This window comes from Oncorhynchus kisutch, linkage group LG28 (genome assembly GCF_002021735.2).
Source record: "Oncorhynchus kisutch isolate 150728-3 linkage group LG28, Okis_V2, whole genome shotgun sequence".
NCBI classification, from domain to species: Eukaryota; Metazoa; Chordata; class Actinopteri; order Salmoniformes; family Salmonidae; genus Oncorhynchus; species Oncorhynchus kisutch.
The window spans coordinates 7,242,858-7,263,329 of NC_034201.2; the positions used below are offsets into that span (position 1 = coordinate 7,242,858).

The 20,472-nt window shown below is 42.1% G+C and overlaps 1 pseudogene; it reads right to left on the reverse strand.

Annotated features, from left to right (window-relative positions):
* Positions 1-15,675: 15,675 nt before the first annotated feature.
* On the reverse strand, positions 15,676-19,285 carry LOC109872710 (uncharacterized; annotated as a pseudogene).
* Between the last annotated feature and the right edge of the window lie 1,187 nt (positions 19,286-20,472).

The window sequence follows — 20,472 nt, forward strand, 5'->3', positions numbered from 1 at the left end:
ATTAGTGTGTGACAGTATACAATATTGAACACACCAACGCTTTAATCAACATATACCAGTGCAACACAATCCAACACACAGTCCAACCTGTTTTTTTATCTGTCCAACCAATGACGCAGAGATGATGAGTAGCAGTTGAGTGGTGAACAAGTCGGTATGGAATGTTATTTCATACACTGCACTGTGGAGGAGGGGAGCGAATACAGGCATAAAGAGTTGGTTCAGACAGACACCCTGCTTACTATATTTGTGTGCCTATGAACGGCGTGCATAGAAATCTCTATCGCTACTATCTGTATTATCTGTACCATCTGTACTTCTATCTGTCTCCCCCTACTACTGTAAATGTTTACCTGTCCTCACGCAGGCTAGCGAGATCCCAGTGAGAAGGATCAGAGGAGGGGAGGAAATAGAGGAGTGGGTGTATGATCAGCTTCAGTAATACTCCTAGGCAGAGTCTGAGTCACAGACGTATGACGTCTCACCCCACCAAAAGCCTCGCCCAATCACAATAGGGCGGGCCTATGTCAACAGCCTGGCCTGATGGGTAACCATGGACAGGAAACTATTCATTCTCACAGTTTGTTTTCCTTCCTCTAACTACAGGAGATTATATCCCGAGACAAGGCCAGAGTGGTTCAGATCAGTGTGTGTGTGTGTGTGTGTTGATAGACAGAAGAAAAGTCTGGTCTTTGAAAGCTACAGCAGTGGTATCTCTATAGAACCCTATTTGAAACAGAAACACATTATCTTTCATAAATAGAGTAGGATTTTGTACTGTTCTTGGCCGTCTAAATATAACACTGGTTTTACATTTAAAAGGCACAAAACTATGATATTATGGCAATCCATTTTGAATAACCCTTTTTGCTTCCAGGTAGAACCCTTTTGGGTTCCATGTAGTACCTTTCCACAGAGGCTTTTACATGGAACCAAAAAAGGTTCTCCTATGGGGGCAACCGAAGAACCCTTTAGGAACCCTTTTTTCTAAGAGTGTAGCAGCCAAGAGAGACACTCACAACGGGCCACTTGCAGTTCAGTAGATCCCTTGGGGAGGTAAGAGGAAGTGTACAGAACTTTGTGTGTGTTCTCTAGATATCAATTGGCCTTTATTTATGTAAATGCATCTGAGTTATTTATTTGTGTGTGTATGTGTATATAGGACATCCCTTAATTTAGGGGTATAAGGGTGATGGCCACACTGAGCCAGCCACTGCCCAGGAAGGCCATTGGAGGCGGTCGTCTGCACCTTCAGGCCTCCTCCAGTCTCAATCAGGTCCAGTGATGGCCTCTGTTCGGAAAGAGAGAGTGCGGTAGAGTCCTGGAGTTCTGCTGTGACCCAAGCTCTAAAAAATAAATAAAAAAACACACACACATGGGTGAAGCTGATAGACATTGATGAACAGACTCTGCTAGACATTGATGAACAGACTCTGCTAGACATTGATGAACAGACTCTGCTAGACATTGATGAACAGACTCTGCTAGACATTGATGAACAAACTCTGCTAGACATTGATGAACAGACTCTGCTAGACATTGATGAACAGACTCTGCTAGACATTGATGAACAGACTCTGCTAGACATTGATGAACAGACTCTGCTAGACATTGATGAACAGACTCTGCTAGACATTGATGAACAGACTCTGCTAGACATTGATGAACAGACTCTGCTAGACATTGATGAACAAACTCTGCTAGACATTGATGAACAGACTCTGCTAGACATTGATGAACAGACTCTGCTAGACATTGATGAACAGACTCTGCTAGACATTGATGAACAGACTCTGCTAGACATTGATGAACAGAGTCAGGACGGACGGAGAATATGCTGGAAAAAAGGAATGCGAGTGTTTCAGGAGAGAAAGGTCCCTGGTTACTCCGTCATATTACTCCATAACTTTGTAATTGTGTTTAACTGCCTTAATGTTGCTGGACCCCAGGAAGAGCAGCTAATGGGAATCCTTTGTAAATACGAATACAAACTCCACTGCGGTTTGGGAGGGACTACAACCTAAGTCCACAGATAATCAGAAAACTACGAGAAGTTAGAAACGCGTTGATCAAATACGACAATCAGACAGTGGATCACAGTACGAAAGTGATTCCTGTACCTGTGAGCACATCAGGTCATGCTGTATTGCGAGACCCTTTTCATCTATGTGAGGAATGGCATGTGCAACACTGTCACAGTGTGAAAATAGTGGCCTCTATACCAAAAGCTGAGCCTGGTCTTTAGGCCAGATCACCCTGGCTGACACCACGCTGAACAGAGACGTTTCTCTGGGTCAGTAAATAACACCGACGGAACGGCCGCCCAGGGCCAGTGTCTGTGGTGCGGTTGACAAAAGAAAACATTTGCAAAGAAGATACATTCCTGTCTGTGACTTGTAGGATGTCTCCCCCTTAGACACTAAATCTCTTGGATTATGCACCCCTTAGCCACTCTGTTAAAAACCCACCTAAGCAGAAACAGATTGTGTGTTCACTCAGCTTTGTTATCGCAGGTCGAAACACCCATACTGTGTTTAGGCTCCGGGAATGGACCAGAGTCTTTCTAGTTGGCTAAATGTCTGTTAGTTCATCATGAGCTCAGGAAGGGACCGACAGAACAGTCACTATATCACTATATTTAGCATAATGTCCATTGTTCAAGAGTGAGCTCCTGATCTATAGATTGAGGCAATTGGTAAAGCATTGCACCCTCCACATACGGTATATTAGAAGTTATTTCAGCGCTTACAACAATGAATTTGTCGCTGCAAACTTCCCACAAGTTTGTGTCAAATTAGCTGCAAACTTAATAGTGTGCTACAAAATGTTTCCAGAAGTTTTCAAATGTTTGCCACGAGCGGTGAATTTGCGACAAACCTTTGGTAACAAGAATATTTATTGCCGCTCGTGGCAAACAGTTCACCAGAGTTTTATCTTCTGGCAAACAAGTCTCTCGACATTCTATTGTAATCTGCGGCAAACCTGTGGCAACAATATCTATTTCCACTAGTGGCAAACAGTTTACAAGAACTTGTTTCTGGTGAACACGGTCCCATGACTAGTAACCATTGAGGACCTCTTCAATTGATGTTTTCATAAGAACCAGAAGCCAGGTGAAACAAAAAGGCTGTTAGAGTGTCCAGATGCATCACTGGAACAAAATCACTTAGCCAGCTGCTACCTAGCCAAGCCAAAAAAGAGTTGACCTGAAAGTCTATCTGCAAATCTGTGGGTCAAAACAACCAGAAATATGCCCATTTTAACGTCAATGTTATAAAAAAACTACCGATTTTTTTTAAAAGCACCATAAAGAAACAGAAACAAAAGTATAAATGCAACATGTAAAGTGTTGGTCCCATGTTTCATGTGGTAAAATAAAAAAATTGCAGAAAAAAAGCTTATTTCTCTCTAATTTTGTGCACAAATTTGTTTACATCCCTGACAGGTGTGGCATCTCAAAAGGCTGATTAAACAGCATTGCCGAGGAGTATTTTTTTGTATGTAATAATGCCCTTTTGTGGGAAAAAACTCCCAAGTGGGCGTGCTTGGCTGCCATGTGAGTGGGCCTATGCCCTCCCAGGCCCACCCATGGCTGCCCCCCTGCCCTGTCATGTGAAATCCATAGATTAGGGCCTAAGTAATTTATTTCAATTGACTGATTTAGTTATCTGAACTGTAACTCAGTAAACTCTTAGAAATTGTTGAACGCTGAGTGGATATTTTTGTTCAGTATATTTACAGGAGCTCTCTGTTTAGGCAACTATCAGTTCATAAACTGAAACTTTGCTATATCAGTTTCAACCTTTCAGTGCCACCGACTAGCTAGCAGGTGCTTAACTAGCTACATAGCTAACGTTAGCTATCATGTTTAATGTGATTTAATGTGATAGCTGTCACACTCTGATCTGTTTCACCTGTCCAAGTGCTCATCTCCACCCCCCTCCAGGTGTCGCCTATCTTCTCCCAGTGTATTTATACCTGTGTTCTCTGTTGGTCTGTTGCCAGTTAGTTTTGTTCATCAAGCCTGCCAGCGGTTTCCCCCCTTGCTCCTGTCTTTTTCTAGTTTCTGTTTTTCACCATTCTGCCAGCCCTGACCCTGCCTGACGTTCTGTACCTTGTCACACCATCCTTGATTATTGACCTCTGCCTACCCTGACCCCGAGACTGCCTGCCGTTCTGTACCTTTTGGACTCTGATCTGGATTACTGACCTCTGCCTGTCTGTTGTTTTGCCTCTGTTCTAGTAATAAACTTTTGCTACGTCGACACTGTCTGCATCTGGGTCTTCTCCTGAAACGTGATAATAGCTAATGATTTACTGGATATTTTAATCACATAATTTTGAATGATGATATTGCTGTCTTTTAATTCCATGCATGTCAATATGCTAGCGTCACTGAGTTGCATGTGTAAGTTAGTACGCACAATAGCTAAGGTAGCAACAATATGATTTGATTTGATTTGACATCAAAGCAAAACATCCCTTTTGCAGATGAATACAATTTCCTTACCCGTGGTGTTGGAAGAGGCTTCATTGGCAAGAGGATGCAGCAACATCCTGGAAAGATGTTTGTGGTGCACTCACTCATAACACTTTTTTTCAGTGATACATGAGTGTATCGTCTTTGTTTTCCCCTCTCATCAATCTACACACACTACCCCATAATGACAAAGAAAAAAACGTTTTTTAGAAGTTTTTAAGTATTCAGACCCTTTACTCAGTACTTTCTTGAAGCACCCTTGGCATCAATTACAGCCTTGAGTCTTCTTTGGATATGATGCTACAAGCTTGGCACACCTGTATTTGGGGAGTTTCTCCCATGCTTCTCTGCAGATCCTCTCAAGCTTTGTCAGGTTGGATGGGGAGCGTCGCTGCACAGCTATTGTCAGGTCTCTCCATAGATGTTATATCGGGTTCAAGTCCGGGCCCTGACTGGGCCACTCAAGGACATGCAGAGACTTGTCGCAAAGACAGTCCTGCGTTGTCTTGAATGTGTGCTTAGGGTCGTTGTCCTGTTGGAAGGTGAACCTTCGCCTCAGTCTGAGGTCCTGAGCTCTCTGGAGCAGGTTTTCATCAAGGATCTCTCTATACTTTGCTCCATTCATCTTCCCCTCAAACCTGACTAGTCTCTCAGTCCCTGCCACTGAAAAACATACCCTAAGCATGATGCTGCCACCACCATGCTTCACTGTAGGGATGGTGCCTGGTTTCCTCCAGATGTGACACTTGGCATTTAGGCCAAAGTGTTCAATCTTGGTTTCATCAGACCAGATAATCTTGTTTCTCATGGTCTGAGAGTCCTTTAGGTGCCTTTTGGCAAACTCCAAGCGGGCTGTCATGCGAGTTTTACTGAGGAGTTATTTTTTTTTAATACATTTGCTAAATGTCTAAATGTCTGTTTTCACTTTGTCATTATAAGGTATTGTGTGTAGATTGATGAGGACAAATGTTATTTAATAAATTTTAGAATAAGGCTGTAATGTAACAAAATGTGGAAAAAGGGAAGGGGTCTGAATACTTTCCGAATACACTGTATATGTCATGGGATGTATAGACAAATGAACAGTATATGGATAGAATATGTAGTATGTCTGAAGAATAGTGTATGTACAGCAATAGTTAAATAGGATAGGCCTTAACTATAATACAGTATATACATATGAAGTGGGTAAAACAGTATTTAAACATTATTAAAGTGACCAGTGTTCCATGACTATGTACATATGGCAGCAGCTTCTAAGGTGCATGATAGAGTAACCGGGTGGTAGCCGGCTAGTGACAGTGACTAAAGTTCAAGGCAGGGTACTGGGATGAGGCTGGGTGGTGACTATTTAACAGTCCGATGGCCTTGAGATAGAAGCTGTTTTTCAGTGTCTTGGTCCCAGCTTTGATGCACCTGTACTGACCTCGCCTTCTGGATGATAGTGGAGTGAACAGGCCGTGGCTCGGGTGGCTGAGGTTGTTGATGATCATTTTGGCCATCCTGTGAAACTAGATGCTGTAGGTATTGTCGTGTCTTTGGCTATGCTGGATTAAGTGATATGACATGCTATTCAATGAAATCCTTTCTCTGTAATTAATATTACCTGATTGAGCTAATCATGTAAATGTAATTAACTAGAAATTCGTGGCACCACGAAAGAGTGTTTAAAGAGCTGTTATCTTCCGAATAAACTCTTAAAGACCTAGTCATATTTTACATCAATAGCAGTCAATATTAATCGTCACCTTATTTCAGTCTCATCTGAAAGTTGTAAATTCTTGGTTATCTTCACGAACCCCGGATAGAAGTTGAATCAGCAATACAAAATTTGGGTTTAATTATTTATTTACAAAATACCTAACTAATCACACAGAATTACATATACACAGAATGCAAATTGGGTCATACAGAAAACGTCTCTGGTGGACGGAGCCGACATGACTGCTGGTTACACAAAGGAAAGGGGGTTGGGTTTGAGTGAAAGAGCGGGAAGACTGAGGAACAAAGGGAGAAGCCATGCTATCATAAATACAGTATCTTATGCATTCTAAATTACCGCCCATTTGGAAAAGGAAAATGCAATACATATTTACTCTGAGCTGCGCTTCGGTAGGTTCGTCGTAGATGCTGGCCGTGTTAGCCAACAGAGATCTTCCTGGCCTCGGAAGAATGTCTCTGATGGTAAATTGGATACGTTGTAGTATCGTCTTTGTATGTTAGACTGGATATGTCATCCGTCCTTTCCTAGCCCACGTTTACAAAGGGCCGCTGCTAACTCAACGGCTAGGAGGTATCACTTCTGTAGTGAATAAGAGTTCAAAGTTCATACCATTCGCAACCAAAGCTCACACTGAGGTTGGCTTCGTTCTGTAGTTATTATCTGAATCCTTCTGACATTGGACCTTAACCTGAACAGGAGGTTACATTTCTGTCAAGGGCTTATATAGTGGAGGGAGAGAATGGTGTGTTTCATAGTTTATAACCCATGTCTCTTCACAGGGGCGGGCCACATTTGGAAGCTAAAATTACATTTCATCTTTTCACAAAGAGTTTCATATTTAAACATTTAAATTGCACAACAATTCCATGTGAATGTGTAGACTTTCCCAGATACAGTTTATGTCGTCCTGTCATCAGTCATAATGTCTCAGATGACAACCGAACTGACATCATATTAAGTACCAACGCATATTTTCCACTGGTTGGATTACCGAAATATGGTTCCTTTCCCCCCACCATTTGATGTTCCCAGACTCTCTATGTTTAACAAAGGCTATTCAAGAGTCCTTCAGTAGAGTCAAGAGAGAGAGGGGAGAAAGGTATTGATGGGGGGGGGGTCATAAACCTTACCCACAGGCCAACGTCATGACAGTATCCTGGAGGGCAGGCAGTGTGGCCCTGGTAATGCATTGGGCAGACCGTGCTCTCAATGGTGCATCTATAAAAGTTTGTGATGGTCTTAGGGGTCAAGACAATTTTCTTCAGCCTCCTGAGGTTTAAGAGGCGATGTTGTACCTTCTTCACCACGCTGTCTGTGTGGGTGGATCATTTCAGATGGTCAGCTATGTGTACGCAGAGGAACTTAAAGCTTTTTACCTTCTCCACTGTGGCTTTGTCAATGTGGATGGGGGCATGCTCCCTCTGCTGTCTCCTGAAGTCCATGATCAGCTCCTTCATTTAGTTGACGTTGATAGACAGGTCATTTTCCTGGCACCACTCCACCAGGGCCCTCACCTCCTCCCTGTAGGCTGTCTCGTCATTGTTGGTAATCAGGCCTACCACTGTTGTGTCGTCTGCAAACTTGATGATTGAGTTGAAGACATGCGTGGCCACGCAGTCATGGGTGAGTAGAGGAAGGAGCTGAGCACGCATGTGTGGCCCATGTGTTGAGGATCAGCGTAGTGGAGGTGTTGTTGCCTAACTTCCCCACCTGGGGGGTCAATCCATCAGGAAGTCCAGGACCCAGTTGCACAGGGCGGGGTTCAGACCCAGGGCCCCAAGATTAATGATGAGCTTGGAGGGTACTATGGAGTTGAAGGCTGAGCTGTAGTCAATGAACAGCATTCTTACATAGGTATTCCTCTTGTCCAGATGGGTTAGGGCAGTGTACAGTGCGATGGCAATCGCATCATCCGTGGATCTATTGGGGCAGTATGCAAATTGCAGTCGGTCTAGGGTGTCGGGTAAGGTGAAGGTGCTATGATATTTAACTAGCCTCTTGAAGCACTTCATGGTGAAAGAAGGGCAATAGTCATTTAGCTCAGTTACCTTCACTTTCTTGGGTACAGGAACAATGGTGAACATCGTGAAGCAAGTGGGGACAATAGACTGGGATAGGGAGAGATTGAATATGTCCGTAAACACTCCAGCCAGCTAGTCTGTGCATGCTCTGAGGGGGCGGCAGGTAGCCTAGTGGTTAGAGCGTTGGGCCAGTAACCGAAAGTTTGCTGGATTGAATCCCTGAGCTGAGAAGCTAAAAATCTGTCATTCTGCACCTGAGAAAGGCAGTTAACAAACCAGTCACCATGGATGTCGATTAGGGCAACCCCTCGCACTTCTCTGATTCAGTGGGCTGATTTCAGTTGAATGCATTCAGTCATAAAACTGACTAGGTATCTTTCCCCCCTTAATACACTTAAATGTCTCCTGTAGAACAAGAGCTCATAGTCCACGGGAGCGGTGATGGCCTACATCAGCGGCACTGTGTGTTTTCCTCGAAGCGGGCAAAGAAGCTGTTTAGCTTATACGGGGAGCAAGATGTCGGGTTCTGTCTCGGGAGGAAATGCGGTCTGCATTTGATTGTGATGGTCGGGTGAACAAAAGGATTTGAGTTCCTGTACGTTAATCACGAAAACTTACACCTCTGCATTTCTTATTCTCGGAGAGTACTTTATTCCTATCTGCGCAACGTACTGAGAACCCAGCTGAGAGAGCCATGATGTCCGACACAGTTTTTGTGTAATTCTATGATTTCATGTCTGTTTAATGATGAGCCAAACTGGAAATTTCGTCTCTGCAACGTTTTCAAGTCAGGTTCCTTTCCAAATAGCCTATATTTTTGTATTGCATTACTTGTTATCTTCATACATTTTATTAGTTATAATATACCTCCAGTGTTGTTGAATGGTTGCTTGGACAGTTGCTGAGGCAGTTTTTTTTTGTCTGTTATCGTTGAAAACACTTAGTGGTTAGAGCGTTGGACTAGTAACCGGAAGGTTGCATGTTCAAATCCCCGAGCTGACAAGGTACAAATCTGTCGTTCTGCCCCTGAACAGGCAGTTAACCCACTGTTCCTAGGCCGTCAGTGAAAATAAGAATCCTTAACTGACTTGCCTATTTAAATAAAGGTCAAATAAAATGTCAGATGCAGCAGTCTTAGCTACTTAGCCAGCTAGCATTGCTAGTGTTAGCACCAATGATACAGGCAGAGAGACAGAGGATTCTGTAAAGATTTGCCTGTACATTTCATAATAAATATTTTGCTCTTCTAACAGGCCTACATATTGTTTGGACTGTTGTTTAAGATGATAACATGAAACTTGGCTATTATTGTTGCAAGCACTATTATTTCTGATGTAGCAATCAGGCTAGCTAGCATGCTAACTAGATACAGTAACTCTGTGTTATAGCATTTCTAGTTAGCGTCTAATTATTTGTTTGTGTACTGCAGTTGATTGGTGACAAACATATATGAACATATATTCAGCATGACACTCTTGCAAGCATTATAATATATTTACAACCCAAAATGAATGTGAAATGGATTTATAACTTACGACACAAGCAATATATTTAGGCTAAGATTAATCTGGGCTTGATAGCCAGCTAGCTAAACTAACTGAGAAATGCACCCTGGAAATTGTAATATGCTGTAGACGAGGGCAATACAGAAGCTTTCAAATGACAAAAACGAGGAATCGTGCAGTATGATTAACAAAAACAATAAAACATCAAAATGTTACACTTACAGCAGTGCATATACTCAGCATAATAACTGGTTATGAAGTGGCGGATGTGTTCTTTCATTTAAGAGTGCTCCCTGTGGAACTGTCTGAAGCTGTGCAGTACAGAGGAGAAGCTAGATAATCCCGACAAGGAGTTCTGCAGTCACTGCAAAGCTCGCAGAGACGCCATGAGGAAATTGGAGATCTGAAAAATTCCAACCATAGAGGTGTACTTAATAGAATGATCCTACATTGGCGGACAAGGGTAGAAGCTCCAGACTAATGTTGACTTTCCTCAGGAGAACTCGAACCTGACCCAGTATGTCATTGGCCCAAAACAGAGGCTCAAGATGTACAACCTCTAATCACAATGAGGGTCTGGATGGTGGTCACGACATAGCCTTCTGTAAGAACGCCATCAAACAGGGCTGGTACAAATTTGGCAAAAAGGAGGTGTCAGACATCTCCACCTCCTCAGTCCTCTGCCGCCTGCATCTTATTCTACTCCTCTCTGTGAGGAGTGGCAGGACTCAAGAGGAAATGTGTGTGTGAGCTTCCCAAAAATATATTTGTCTACAGATTTGTATTTTAGATTTGTTTGAAATGTCTACAGCCTATAAATTATCCACGAGGTGCAAGCTCTTATTTAACATACTTTCCCTTTTGTAATTCTGTTTCATTAAGTCAGATATAAATTAAGCTAGTATAAAGAACATGATTTAACCACTTAAATTTGTTGCCATCCTTGATTGTATTAGTGTTACCCTATAAACAGTGACCTCAACTGTTTCCATGTACAGTACCAGTCAACATTTTGGACACATTTACTCATTTCAAGGCTTTTTCTTTATTTTTACTATTTTCTACTTTGTAGAATAATAGTAAAGACATCAAAACTATGAAATAACATGTATGGAATCATGTAAAAAACAAAAAAGTGCAAAAAAATATCAAAATATATCTTATATTTGAGATTCTTCAAAGTAGCCACCCTTTTCCTTGATGACAACTTTGCACACTCTTGGCATTCTCTCAACCAACTTCATGAGGTAGTCACCTGGAATAAATTTCAATTAACAGGTGTGCCTTGTTAAAAGTGAATTTGTGGAATTTCTTTCCTTCTTAATGCGTTTGAGCCAATCATTTGTGTTGTGACAATGTAGGGGTGGTGAACAGAAGATAGACCCAGTCCATATTATGGCAAGAACAGCTCAAATAAGCAAAGAGAAACAATAGTCCATCATTAAATCAAATCAAATCTAATTCTATTTGTAACATGCTCCAAATATAACAGGTTAAATGCTTACTTACAAGCCAACAATGCAGTTTTAAGAAAAATACAAATAAATAAATAAAAGAGCAGCAGTAAAATAACAATAGCGAGGCTATATACAGGGGGTAACGGTACAGAGTCAATGTGCGGGGGGTAATTAGTCAGCGAGTCTTATGGCTTGAGGGTAGAAGCTGTTTAGAAGCCTCTTGGACCTAGACTTGTCGCTCCTGTACTGCTTACCGTGCAGAAGCAGAGAGAACAGTCTATGACTAGGGTGGCTGGAGTCTTTGACAATTTTTAGGGCCTCCCTCTGACACCGCCTGGTATAGAGGTCCTGGATGGCAGGATGCTTGGCCCCAATGATGTACTGGGCTGTACACACTGTCCTTTGTAGGGCGTTGCAGTCAGAGGCCGAGCAGTTGCCGTACCAGGCAGTGATGCAATGATTAAGGATGCTCTCGATGGTGCAGCTGAACCTTTTGAGGATCTGAGGACCCATGACAAATATTTTCAGTCTCCTGAGGGGAAATAGGTTTTGTCGTGCCCTCTTCACGACTGTCTTGGTGTGCTTGGACCTTGTTAGCTTGTTGATGATGTGGACACCAAGGAACTTGAAGCTCTCAACCCCTTCAATGAGAATGGCCCCTTCAATGAGAATGGGGGCCGTGCCTGGTCCTCTTTTTCCTGTAGTCCACAATCATCTCATTTGTCTTGACCACGTTGAGGGAGAGGTTGTTGTCGAGGTTGTTGACGTGTTTAAAGATGTTACTCACATCGGCAAGCATAGAAGTAATTTAGCTCATCTAGTAGGCTTGTGTCACTGAGCAGCTCACGGCTGTGCTTCCCTTTGCAGTCTGTAATAGTTTGCAAGCCCTACCACATCCAACGAGCATTGGAGCCGATGTAGTGCAATTCAATTGTAGTCCTGTATTGACGCTTTGCCTGTTTGATGGCTCGTCGGAGGTCATAGCGGGATTTACTACAAGCTTCCGGGTTAGAGTCCCTCTTCTTGAATACGGCAACTCTACTCATTTCCTGATTTAGTTTTTGCGTGTAAGCAGGAATCAGGAGAATAGAATTATGGTCAGATTTGCTAAATGGAGGACAAGGCAGAGCTTTGTACGTATCTCCGTGTGTGGAGTGAAGGGGGTCTATAGTTTTTTCCCCTCTGGATGAGCATTTCTCTCTTTGCTTATGGCCGTATACAGCTCATTCATTGAGTGCGGTCTTAGTGCCAGCATTGGTTTGTGATGGTAAATAGACAGCTATGAAGAATATAGATGAAAACTCTCTAGGTAGATAGAGTGGTCTACAGCTTATCATGAGATACTCTACCTCAGGCGAGACTTCCTTAGATATCGTGCACCAGCTGTTGTTTACCAATATACATAGACCGCCACCCCTTGTCTTACCAGAGGCTGCTGTTCTATCTTACTGATACAGTGTATAACAGCTGTATGTTATTCATGTCGTCGTTCAGGCACTTCTCGGTGAAACATAAGATATTACAGTTTTTAATGTCCCGTTGGTAGAATATACGTGCTTGTAGTTCAAACACTTTATTATCCAGTGATTGTACGTTGGCCAATAGTACCGATGACAAAGGCAGATTAGCCACTCGTGGCCATATCCTTACAAGGCACACCGATCTCCTTCCATGATACCTCCGTCTCTTTCTCCTGCAAATGGCGGGGATGAGGGCCTAGTCGGGTGTCTGGAGTAAATCCCTCTCGTCCGACTCATAAAAAAAAAAGATTCATCCAGTTCGAGGTGAGTAATCGCTGTTCTGATGTCCAGAAGCTCTTTTTGGTCATAAGAGATGGTAGCAGCAACATTATGTACAAAATAAGTTACAAACAATGCGAAAAAACAAACAAAATGGTGTTATTAATTAAAAACCCATACAATGGCAGGCATCCACTCCGGCACCATCTTCATTACTTTAATTAAGACATGAAGGTCAGTCAATACGGAAAATTTAAAGAAGCCATCAAGCGCTATGATGAAACTGGTGCTAGTGAGGACCGCCACAGGAAAGGAAGACCCAGAGTTACCTCTGCTGCAGAGGATATGGTCATTAGTTACCAGCTTCAGAAATTGCAGCCCAAATAAATGTTTCACAGAGTTCAAGTAACAGACACATCTCAACATCAACTGTTCAGAGGAGACTACGTGAATCACAACTTCATGTGCAAATTGCTGCAAAGAAACCACTATACCAAAGGACACATATTAATAAGAAGAGACTTGCTTGGGCCAAGAAACACAAGCAATGGACATTAGACCGGTAGAAATCTGTCCTTTAGTCTGATGATTCCAAATTTGAGATTTTTGGTTCCAACCTCTGTGTCTTTGTGAGGCAAAGAGTAGGTGAACGGATTAATACAAACTTTGAGAAATAACAACCACAATGTGTTTTGTGCGGGGAAGTACTTAGTAATGAGCCTCTCAAAATGGAACAAATTAAAATGACATGTCCTGACCAAACATCCACAGTATGGTGGTAAACCAAGAGAGTTCTTTCAGAACAGGGCAGAATGCTTCAGGAAACAGTGCTTCGACAGTGGAAGAGTAAGTCAGCTAGCAAGGCATTGTTGTCATTTTATAACATAAGCAGAAATAAGGGAGTACTATTCAATTCAAGGGGATTTATTGGCATGGGAAACATATGTTTACATTGCCAAAACAAGTGAAATAGATAATAAACATAAGTGAAATAAACAAAAAATGAACAGTTAACATTACACACAAAAGTTCCAAAAGAATAAAGACATTTCAAATGTCATGTTATGTCTATATACAGTGTTGTAACGATGTGCAAATAGTAAAACTACAAAAGGAAAAATAAATAAACATAAATATGGGTTGTATTTACAATTGTTTGTTCTTCACTGGTTGCCCTTTTCTTGTGGCAACAGGTCACAAATATTGCTGCTGTGATTGCACAATGTGGTATTTCACCCAAATGATATGGGAGTTGATAAAAAATTCGATTTTTTTTTCAAATTCTTTGTGGATCTGTGTAATCTGAGGGAAATATGTGTCTCTAATATGGTCATACATTTGGCAGGAGGTTAGGAAGTGCAGCTCAGTTTCCACCTCATTTTGTGGGCAGTGTGCACATAGCCTGTCCTCTCTTGAGAGCCAGGTCTGCCTTCGGCGGCCTTTCTCAACAGCAAGGCTATGCTCACTGAGTCTGTACATAGTCGAGGCTTTCCTTATTTTTTTGTCAGTCATAGTGGTCAGGTATTTTGCCACTGTGAACTCTCTGCTTAAGGCCAAATACCATTCTAGTTTGCTCTGTTTAGTGTTAATTCTTACTATCTCTTGTAGTAGTCGATGTGAGTTTCTCTTTCAAACAATCCCCTTGTACACAGCTAATAGCCAGCTAGCTAACGTTAGCCAAAGCAAGCTAGCTAGCTACTGACAGTGCAACCCTAGTAACAATACAGATGAAGATGAAACATGATCAGGTCTACTGTGCATCTTGCTGTAGAAATTATTGTTGAACTGTTGCTGTTAAAATACAAGTAATATGTTTTATTCTGAACTGGAATAAACTGATTGAAGCGAGATGCTTTTTGAGGCAAACACTCACACAGTTCTGGGTTGCTCATCTACAGCAGGAAGCTGTCTCCTGCCTGTCTGAGAAAGCAGTAGATGTTCTGATCCAGTTTGGCACCACATACCTATGTGAGTCAGGGTTCTCAACTCTGGCATACTTTTAAAAAACAATTACAGCCACAAACTCAATGCTGAGCATGACTTCAGGGTTGCACTGTCAAAAACTGAGCCCAGAATAGACCTGCTTGTTGAAAACCTCAACCGGTCACACACCTTTCATTAGGACTGTGTGCATGTGTATGTTTTCTGGTCTACATCTGTGTTAGATGATCAATTTATTCCAGTTCAGAAGGAAAATTGTTTATTGTATTTTAACAGCAACAGTTCCAACCTAGACAGATATGTGTTTTTAATGGGGAAAAATAAATATGAATAGCTATTTATATGGGTATTTCATTTAATTGTTATATGTCTATATTGCATTTGTTTGAGGTATAAGGGCAATGAAATGTACCCAGGAAAACACAGAATTTCTCATTCGGGTCCCAGGATGAAAAGGTTTAAAAACCCCTGGACTATAATATAAAATATATTTGTTTAACACATTTTTGGTTACTACATGATTTCATATGTGTTATTTCATAGTTTTGATGTCTTCACTATTATTCTACAATGTAGAAAATAGTAAAAATGTCACACCCTGACCTTAGAGCCTTTTAATGTCTCTATTTGGTTTGGTCAGGGTATGATTTGGGGTGGGCGTTCTGTTTTGTTTTTCTATGATTTTGTATTTCTATGTTTTGGCCGGGTATGGTTCTCAATCAGGGACAGCTGTCTATCGTTGTCTCTGATTGGGAACCATACTTAGGTAGCCCTTTTCCCTCCTTTTTGTGTGGGAGGTTGTCTTTGTTTGTAGCCCCTTAAGCGTCATGGTCGTTTTGTATGGTTTATTGTTGGTGTCATCCGAAATAGGAATATGTATGCTCGCTGCGCTTTGGTCCTCCTCATTCAACGGCTGTGACAAAAAAATAAAGAAAAACCCTTGAATGAGTAGGTGTGTCGTCACTTTTGACTGGTTCTGTACATTAATCCTAATTCCTGTGTATACACAGGGATAACCCACTGGGCACAGATGCCATTTCGATGTCTAGTTTTAATTTACATTTGGTTTAGTTGTCAACTAACGTGAATTCAATGTGAAATCAACAAAAAATTGCACCATGTTATTAGATTTAGGTCCAAAGTTGGGTGAAAAAAAGACAAATCCCCTCTGTTGATGTTTTGCAAATCCAATCAGTTTTCCACGTTGATTCAACATCATCACATTGAAAAAAAAATAATGACTTGCAAACAACTTTGATTCAACCCCTTTTTCCCCAGTGGGAAGGGTTGTCCTGGCACAATTTAGCCTGACCATCCTTTTGGAATCATGGCCACATTGTCCAGAAAGCCCAGTTTACTCACTTTAATTGCAGAAGTCTTTCTGTGAAAACCCAGTAGGGTCAAAAGGACAACAGAGTCACTTGATTTGAAGCAAAAAAAGTCACAGCTGCATTCAAAACCCCCACAAAGGATCAATTGGGCTGTGCTCTGTTGGAGAGCACATAACTACGTAGTGTTGCAAGGATGAGTTTGTGTCTGTTTTGCTTGAGGGTGCATGTGATTAGGTGCCTTTAAGGAAAAATGGATGTGGCTGTGTGTGTTGTGAAGATATAAGTGAGAAGTGAAACTGATAATTCAACTCATGTGATTTCGATCACAATTTCCTGTATCTTCTGTGCGCTAATGTCCTGATGCTTTCAAGCAATTCTCTCCGACTACTTCATGTGTTGTTTCTGTTCATGTGATGGTCACAGAGTACATGTGATCACTATACCCCTGAGCCACACACACAGTGCTTATTCCTTACTGCCCAGTGCAGTTAGAACAAATGCAGGAGATTGTGTGTTCTGTAGGGAGATCAAATGTCCCCTTTCTGCTGACCCAAGGGTCACACACGCATCTTTCATTAGTTCTTCCTCCAGACGGCTTGTCATCTCCTTACTTTGGGGTTTCAGTTATCAATAGATATGACAGGGTCAATGCAAGATACGTGTTTTGTGGGACAAGTTGCAACCAATGGGATGTGTTACCTCCACAGTGTGAGGCCAGGATAAACATGCACACGTTGACCTCATTTAACACAGGGCAGCCTGCAGTCTCATTTCCTGTGACTCTGCCCAAGCAATGAACAAGGAGTCTGGAAAATACACAACTTGACCCAGATATCTTTAATAAATGTATTAAAATGTTAGTCAGAATATGTCTGTAGGTTACCGTAACTCAAGGCAAATATCAAACGGGGCAAGGAATTTGTGCTACTTTCCAACATTATTCCAACCCATCCAAAAACTTTTCTCAGGCAACTATAGTAGCTTTGTTCATGGGTCTGGACACATTGGTCTGCATTAGACATGGACTCTGTGAGGATATTGATGTAGCCATGTATCCATCAGCTGTGACCACTGTGAGAAGTACGGTATCTCCTCAATCGCTATTCCAATATGATATGCTGTCTAGTTCTGGTAGACCACCCCATGTTATGTAAGGTCCTGGTGCATCACTTCCCACTAAGTCCTGGACATGTGCACCTCTTTCTGAGTCATCTGGTCCAGAGGAATCGACTCCTCTGGTGTTTGGTCGGACGGGACCTCCTTATGTGTGTGGATGATGAAGTCCTACTTCTTCATCCTCTCCTGATGTACATGGTCCCGATATATCCCCTTCTTGGGCGTATGATATTGTTGCATCTGTTTCATCCAGAGCTGCTCCATTTTGTAGGTGTATGTGGTCTATGTTCAGCGGATCCTGTTTCATCCAGACCTGCTCCATTTTGTTGGTGTATGTGGTCTATGTTCAGCGGACCCTGTTTCATCCAGACCTGCTCCATTTTGTTGGTGTTTGTGGTCTATGTTCAGTGGATCCTGTTTCATCCAGATCTGCTCCATTTTGTTAGTGTATGTGGTCTATGTTCAGCAGATCCTGTTTCATCCAGACCTGCTCCATTTTGTTGGTGTAAAGTTGATCCAATCATGATTATTGCTGTATCTACACCACAACAATACAGCGTTTTAGAACAGCAAGTCATCCTCCTCAAGAACGGTTTAAAACGTGTTACTGTTCTGACCCTCTAGTCTTCGGTTACCTGCATGTGAGGGTCTTTATTAAGCAACGGTCGCCCGTCTTTACGATTGTCCATCGTTTGCTATCCTACTGGAAAGATAGCTGAAAGTACAATCAGGTGTCACATTACTTTTAGAGGTCTGTAGTCGCTTACCTCTGTGTCTTAAACTGTGAAGCCAAAAGAAGGCTACAAAGGCTGCTGTTCCCCACAATGACCTCTCACTGTTGTGCTCATCCTCCACTGTGAAACAGATTGTGTTTCTTCATTAACTATCTGCTTGTCTTTGTTTGTTTGTAGCGATGTATATGAATAGTGTAGAAAACCTACACAAAATCTGCTCTGAAAGCCTGAGAATATACAGTTATAGGTTCCTGATTCTCTGGGTTGCGAAAAAGGAGGGATCCGTTGCCCATCAGAACCTGGTCCTGCTCCAGTCTAGCCCGGTCCTCCCAGAGGTTGGAAGTCCATCTGGTTCTGCTGTCGTAGTTTAGGATGACTGTGGGCTCATTAGTCCTGGTGAAGGTCCATGTGAGGGAGAAATTCTGGAGGTTCTGTGGAGCCATGCAAGGAATGGACAGCTCTTGACTGTCCAATCAATTTCTCTGCAAGTTTAAACATCACAAATCCTGTGTCAATGATACCTCTCTCCTTTGTCAACAACCTTCATGACCCCTAAAAAGCACAATATTTAACCATAAGTATCACACTATTATGAGGCACATATTTAAAGTACCTTTAAATGTCACTATATCTCTGGACAGGTTGAAGGTTTTCTCTAAAGACACTAAATAGACTGACCAATAATTCCTAGTTCCTGTTCCAAGGAGCATATCAAATACAAGCTTAGTCAGTTCTTGGTAAAAATGCCTTTTCAGGCTAAATCTAGGAGAGAACAACTTGCTCACTGTGAATTTTCGTGAGACTTGGTTTTATAAACATAACACTGCATTCCAAGGATGTTGATCCATACCTTGCTGCCTCATAGAGAATGTCCACACCTGGGCCTTGTCTGTAGAGATGACAGAGCAGAAGTAGGTGTGGTCAGAGACATGACCCACGATCCTTACTGTGCTCTCCACTGTGTACAGACCTTTTGGAGTCTGGGGTTTTGCTGGTGGAGTTCTGTGTTTCTGGGGCAGACACTGGGTCTGTTGTCCATGCCACCTGAGGGACAGGATAGACGTTCTGAGATGAACAGGAGACGACCTCCCAAGTCATCTCTATTCTCACTGACTGGATGAGAGCTGCAAAATAGAAATAAAGTGTTATTGATAGTGTTAAATAAAGTATGAACCATGAGTGTTTTTTTATTTTTTTACATTGATAACATTAGTTCACTAGCCCTCTAGAGTTTCCATGGCCAATCATGGCATGTTATTGTAAATCAGTAATGTTTTTTGTTTTATCGAGTGGATGCTTGCATTGTTAGTCTGACAACTTCGGCTTTCATGGAAATATGACCATGGTCCCTATGGAAACATTGTGTGCCCTGTAAACTACTGCCAGCAGGGCCCAGTTAAGTGTTACAGTGGAAAAAGAGTGTTTTATTCCACTCTGCAGTCACGACCATGAGGGTAGACTAATTAATTATGGAACACTAACAAACACTGTCCCAATTTTCAATACTAGGCTCAAGCTTTTATTAGACTCTATAGATCATCACACTCCGCTTGGCTCTCCTAAAGAGGTTTGAAGAACAAATATTACAAAACAAATAAACAGACAAATTTAACATAGGTATATTGGAACAGATGTAGACATGGCTTACAAAGCCTGCCCACTGTGAAATAACAGGTTGAATCAACGTTGTTTCCACGTCATTTCAACCCCAAAATTGTCATGTGATATTGAAAAAAAGTAATCAACTTTGAACCTAAATCCAATGACAAGGTGATATTTTTAGTTGATTTCACGTTGAAATTGTGTTAGTTGTCAACTCAACCAAATGTAAATCAAAACGGTGCCCAGTGGGTGCCAGCTTTTCAATGTTTTACACGTCTGGAGAGAATTTGGAATGTGGAATCATACCGAAGGCAGAAAGGTGGTGAACTGTCTATTGAGAAATACTGCATGAAAGAGGAATAAACTAGAAGTAGTTATGGACAGGGATCTGCTGTTTGTACCAGTGGATGACTACAGCACCGGTGGGTTTAAACAGGGCAGCATGCAGTCCTCATGGAATAGACAGGTCACAAAGGCCTCTGAAAAGCAATGTTTGAAAATTCGAGCTCAGGAGACAGGATTGTGTCGGGGCACAGAACTGGTAAAGGGTAACAAAAAATGTCTGTAGCTTTGAAGGTCCCCAAGAACACAGTGGCCTCCAACATTCTTAAATGGAAGAAGTTTGGAACCACCAAGACTCTTCCTAGAGCTGGCCGCCTAACCAAACTCAGCAATCGGGGGAGAAGGGCCTTGGTCAGGGAGGTGACCAAGAACCCGATGGTCACTCTGACAGAGCTCCAGAATTCATCTGTGGAGATTGGAGATCCTTCGAGAAGGACAACCATCTCTGCAGCACTCCACCAATCAGGCCTTTATGGTAGAG